Below are 6268 nucleotides of genomic sequence, written 5' to 3' on the forward strand. Positions count from 1 at the left end.
CTGGTTTTCTCTTCCCCTTCACAAGTTTACGCCTCTTTGTCCTTCTGTCTGAGCGACGCAGTCCAAGGACACCGGGGGGCCGGTTCTGCCGCAGACCTCTGGGAGCAGGAATTGCGGGGGTAACTTTTTCTGCATAAGCATCTGGGCCAGTCAGCGTTCTGACTGCAAATACCAGGTGCGACTCCAGCGAATTTCAGCGGAAACAGTCAGGGAGGTGGCTCTGCAGCTCACACGATCCGCAGGAACGTGGACAATCAGACCGGAGGGTGTGCGGGTCCAGGGGGCAGAGGTCACAGGGAGGCCCCAGCCCCAGCCTAGGAAGAGCCCGGTGGGCAGCGTGTCCTGGGCCGCAGACGTCACTGGTTCAGGACATGCGCTGTGCACGCTTCCCGACAACACCTGATTTCAGACACCTGGCCTCCAAGCTGTGAGGGTATAGCTGTCTGATATTTTGAACCACCCACACTGTGTGTGTGCACACCCACACCCACACCCACACACACACACACACAGGTTACTGTGCTGCCCACAGGCGAGCGCCTCGTCTCTGGCTGAATTATGCCCTCCGAAAAGCCCACCTGGGGACTGGAGAACAGCTCCTGCCTTCGGTCCTGCGAGGCCGGGACCCGCTCCTCCGAGACGCCCCCCGGCCTTTCCTGAGCACAGCAGCCCTGCCCCTCGCGGGTGGACAGCAAGACGCCTCCTGGAAGGAGCCGAAGTGGCGCCGCTCAAACCACCTGTTTCACAGACCAGCGCTGCTGTTGTTCTAATCTGTGCTGGTTCCCCTCCGGAGGCTCTGGGGAGCACTGTCCTCTCATTTTCCAGCCTCTAGAGGCTACAGCCTCCCTCGGCTTGCGGGCCCTGCATCCACCTTCAAGGCCAGCAGCATCCAGTGGGGCCACCTCACGTCGGGAAAAACGCAAGTCAAAAATTTCCAGAACTATCAATGACCACAGGTCGAGAGAAAATTATTGAAAAGAATCGTAAGGGATTGATTATGCTGTTCGACTCTAATAACCTAATGTGCTTAAAACCCCAAATGGATGATTATCCAGGCAAATACAAGTGCCCCAAACAGATGAGAGAAACTAGAGGGAAAGGAGACAAATCCCTCACCAAGACAGACAGACAGACGGGCAGGTGGGTGCAGAGCTCCCACGCCATCCCCCACCACCAGCCTGGTGGGAGTCTCTGGCCCCTTTAGGGGGTGAGCAGCTCCAGGGCTGGCATGGGGGCCACAGAACCCTCACAGCCTCCTACAACACTGGGAAAAAGTCTCCAGCCGAGCCTGATGACGACAGCATGGTAGAGAAAGCCATGGCGTGAATGATTTGTGCTCGCGTAGCACGGAGGAGGGGTTCTGCGTGCCTTACAGGCAGCTGGTCATTTCATGTACCTCATGTCCTCACCGAGGCCAGGGCGCCCCGCCGGCCCAAGGCAGGGCCGGGTCTAGGTTGGCAGCCAGCCCAGCGCCCACGCACCTCCACCCCACCTCCTGCCGCTGTGACCAGGACACCTTGTGCATCCACACGAAACTCTAAATGTCATTGTTGTTACCGAAAGTGGGGTCCCGCTCCTCACTGCTCTAAAGCCAATAAAGAGGCCAGGTTGGCAGAAAGGAAAGTCTGCTTTATTTTGGAGGCCAGCAATGGGGGACGGGGGAGGGCAGACTCCTGTCCAAAAGCCCACTGGCCCCCCACTGACAGTCAGTGGGCAAGAGCTTTTACAGACGGAGGGAGAGGGCTACGTGCAGAAACAGCACAGTCAGCTCTGACACTCATCTTGAAACTGGTCCTGCGGTGCTCTCATCAGCGTCATCTGGATTGTTTTAGGTACAGTTAGTCTTCAGTTCCAGGGTCGGTTTGTTCCCATTTCCTTGAGGCCAGTTCTCAGAATTGCGGCAGCTTCATGGCTGCAGTCTGGTCATCATGTAGTTCACTTCTTCCACCTGGTGGGCATTTCAGTATCTACAAGACAGCTCACAGGATACGGCTCAGAATATTATCCATAGCCCTTGAGGAGGAACTAAAGGTCCTTGACTTTGCTTAGTGACTAAACTATGATTATTTTGTCCTGTTTGACTGTTTTCCTTGCTTCTGCATTTTTCCACTTCTCTGAGGAAACTTATTCTTTGGTTAAAGTTTTTCTACAGACAAAAGGCAGGTGGAGGACATGGGGGGGAAGGACCATGGGGGTCCTGCTCCATTTCATAGTTGTCCCTAGAATCCAACAGCTCAGCAAGCATCTAGGTGAACTTCAGACCCAGAAGACATCTCTGAACAAACCGTATTCAGATAATACAGATCAAGAGGAATAACGATTTCTCTGTAGGTGATGAAGTCTGTTAAAAGCTCTTTCCTTAAGTTCTCTAAAGGGATATGGAGAGATTTCCAGTATTTGCTGTTAAGTGAAAAAAAGGAAAAGGAGAAGCACGTGTATACTGTGTGCTAACTTTTGTGGGAGAGAGAATAGAAGAAGAATATACAGATGTGTCTGGAAAAAGAAACACGGGACGGTTGCACAGACATCAGTGAGTCTAGTTCCTGGTGGAGAGGAAGTGGGCAGAGAGGGTAGGGAGAGAACTGAGCCTTTTGTGAGCTAACTTTTCATGCAATTTTAACTTTTGAACCAGTTAATAGCTTAGATATTTAAAATGTAAGACTAAAATAGAAAATGGAAGACAGCAAGCCATAAAATTAAAAACAAACAGAAACAAATGAATCCAACATCTACAAAATCGGCAGGAAAAAAAATTTCAAGTAACTTTCTTTTTTTTTTTTTGCCAGTGACATATTTTTAATGGCCCCATAGTGATCCAGCACAGGGCTTGGTCAGTTCCAAAGTTAGGGAAATTAGACAGTGATGGAGTGAACATCCTATTCATGATATCTTTGGCCAGATCCTGCCCACTGTGTTGTTAGACCATGTTCATTGTGCTACGGACAACTACATTCTAGCCTGCTACCAGCACTGCCCTGGGGTCTCCCCCCGTGACAGTGCCTCTGTTTATTCATGCTCTGATCTTGCGTGGAATATATTCTAGAGAAAAAAAGAGCTGCAAAGAAATCTCAACTTCAACCCAGTAGTAACGCTCTGTGTATTGTGAAGCGCTGTTATTTGTTGCGTCATACTTGTCTTACTGGATTCTTCTGATAAATTTATGCTTTTAAAAGACTGTGTATACTGTTGTTATTGGATTTTTACATATTTGAGAGACATCTGCATTTTCTTTTCTGTGAAGAATTAAATCATACCCTTTGTCTATTGAATTCTTGGTGTTACTCCATTGATTTGTAGGAGTTCTTTATATGTTAAGGAAATTAGATATTATTTGTGCTATCAGTTAAAAATAATTTTTCTCAGTTTATTATTTCTCGTACTTGGCTTGTGGTATCATTTTAGTGTACTTTCTTTATGTAGTTAAATTTACCAATGTTTTCTTTTATGGCTTCTGACTGTTACTGCAGTTTTTGATCATTTTTAGAAAGGTTTCTCAGATTCTGAAATTAAAAATAATTTCTTCCTAGAATTTTCCTTGTTTCCTCTTTTGCTCTATCAGGAATTCATTTATTTGGATTCATGATTTAACACTCAAACTATATTTTCCAAATGTCCACCCAGTTTTCCCAAGACAGTTTATTTAACTACTGAGTGTTCTCACATTCCTAATTCTCATGTATATTTGGATCTGTTTATAGACTTTTTATTCTACCTACTGGTCTGTCTATTTATGTGCCAGAACCACAATATTTTAATTATCTCATCTTTAACATCTGGTTGAGTTAGTTCATCCTAATTTGTCTTCTTTTATCAGGATTTTACTAGTTATTCTTTTTTTTTAATTTCATATTTATTTATTTATAAATTTATTTATTTATTATTTTATTTGTGGCTGCGTTGGGTCTTCATTGCTGCGCATGGGCTCTCTCTAGTTGCGGCGAGTGGGGGCTGCTCTTCATTGTGGTGCGCGGGCTCTAGGCACGAGGGCTTCAGTAGTTGTGGCACTTGGGCTCAGTAGTTGTGGCTCGTGGGCTCTAGAGCTCAGGCTCAGTAGTTGTGGTGCACGGGCTTTGTTGCTCTGCGGTATGTGGGATCTTCCCGGACCAGGGCTCAAACCCGTGTCCCCTGCCTTGGCAGGTGGATTCTTAACCACTGCACCACCAGGGAAGTCCCTACTCGTTATTCTTATTTATATCTTCAATTTTAGAATCAAATGGTCTGGTAAAAAATATGGTTGATATTTTAATGGAATTGCATTTATAGCTTGACTTAGGGAGAATTGACATCTTTATGGAATGCTCTATCCACAATTATATCTTTCCTTTGTTTATGTCTTTTGTTGAGTCCTCAGGCATGTACATTTTTTTTTCATATTGAGTTTTCGTAATAATTATTAAATTTATTATTAAAAATAATTTTGAAATTGATCAGTCTTGATAGTCTCAATAGAAACCATCTTATAATTTTTCTCACAATCTATTACTATGATTACTTTTTTTTTAAAATTTATTATTTATTTATTATGTTTATTTTTGGCTGTGTTGGGTCTTCGTTTCTGTGCTAGGGCTCTCTCCAGTTGCGGCGAGCGGGGGCCACTCTTCATCGCAGTGCGCTGGCCTCTCACCATCGCGGCCTCTCTTGTTGCGGAGCAGAGGCTCCAGACGCTCAGGCTCAGTAGTTGTGGCTCACGGGCCCAGTTGCTCTGTGGCATGTGGGATCTTCCCAGACCAGGGCTTGAACCCGTGTCCCCTGCATTGGCAGGCAGATTCTCAACCACTGCGCCACCAGGGAAGCCCCCACTATGATTACTTTTATCAATAGATTTACAAGTATGAAAACTTCTTACAATCCTAGAATGAATCTCTGTGTATCACCCTTTAAAAGTGTTGTTGGGTTCTGTTTGGTAACATTTTAGTTAGTATTTTTACATTGATGCTAAAAAATGAGATTGGTCTATAACTTTCTTGTCAGGGTTTGAAAATAAGTCCTAACTTCATAAAAATGATGGGAAGTTTCCTCAATTTTCTAGCTTTCAAACCAACAGTTCCTTAAAGGTGTGCTAGATTTTCACTGTAAAACTGTCTGCAAGTGGTGTTTTTTGGGGGAGAAAATAACTCTTTAATAATTTATTTTTTCTAGTTTTTCTAAGAAATTAGTCCATTAACATAACTCTTTCACTGTCAGGTTGAGTAGTTTATATTTTCCTAGAAAATTGCCTATTTCATGGAAATTTTCATTTTTTCCCATGGGGTTAAGTAAACCTTTTTCTTTCTAATGGTTTTTTAGTTTCTTCTCCTTTTGTGGTTATTTTCACAATAGCATTTGTTATTTTGTGTATTTTTCCTTTTTAAATTAGGTTACCTAATGGTATATCTATTTTATTGATAGCTTTGAAGAATTACCACTTAATCAATTATGTCATTCTTCTATTTTCTAGTTCAGTAATTTCTGCTTTTATATTTGCTACTTCTTCCTTATTCTCTCATGTTTATTTTGTGTTTTCCCCCTAATTTTTCAGTGGTATGGCTAATTAATTCCTTTTTGTTCTTTTTGTTTATTAAAATTATTTTTAGGACAGTAGGTTCTCCTGCTTTGCCTGGTTCCCCCAGATTCTGATATGCTATGTTTTCCTTTTGATTTCCTAATATTCTTCAATTTTCTCTTTAACTCAAGAGTTGCACTGCAACTCTTCATCTTCTTGCAGTAAAAAGGAACCATAGAATAGTCTAGCTCATAAAGAGGGGAGCTTCTGATTTAGATCACCCTAAAACATGAGTTGCAGCATCAGAAAGTGTCCCTTTGCCTGGCTCGTCCTCTGTGTGTCGAGTCCATCTGGTGGGGGAGGGAAGCTGGGGGGAAAATATGGACGTGTGTCCAGGACTCCGAGTCCCACTTTGACTCTGTGTGTAAATATATATCAGCACCACCTCAAAGCCGTAATTACCACCTGCAGCCCGGAGAACTAGGGCTCACCTGTTTCCTCTTTCCTACCTTACTCGGTTGATTATGAGACTTAGCTGCCTCTCTGCCTTCACTTGGGGTTGTTGGCAAGTCCCAGATGGAGCCAAAAACTGAGCCAGTGAGACACAAAGACCCATTGTGAGGAACTGCCTGAGGGGTCTGCAGAATCTGGCAGGCACAGGGCTCACCCTGGGCTCAGGTGGCTGGCCTCACACCAGGACTAGGAGGGCCCTGAAAGGAGGAAGTGACGTTCTGTTCCAGAGCCAGCTTCTGGCTGACCTGGCTCAAGGCCAACCTTGGCCACTAA

Source organism: Balaenoptera acutorostrata, chromosome 6 (genome assembly GCF_949987535.1).
Source record: "Balaenoptera acutorostrata chromosome 6, mBalAcu1.1, whole genome shotgun sequence".
NCBI classification, from domain to species: domain Eukaryota; kingdom Metazoa; phylum Chordata; class Mammalia; order Artiodactyla; family Balaenopteridae; genus Balaenoptera; species Balaenoptera acutorostrata.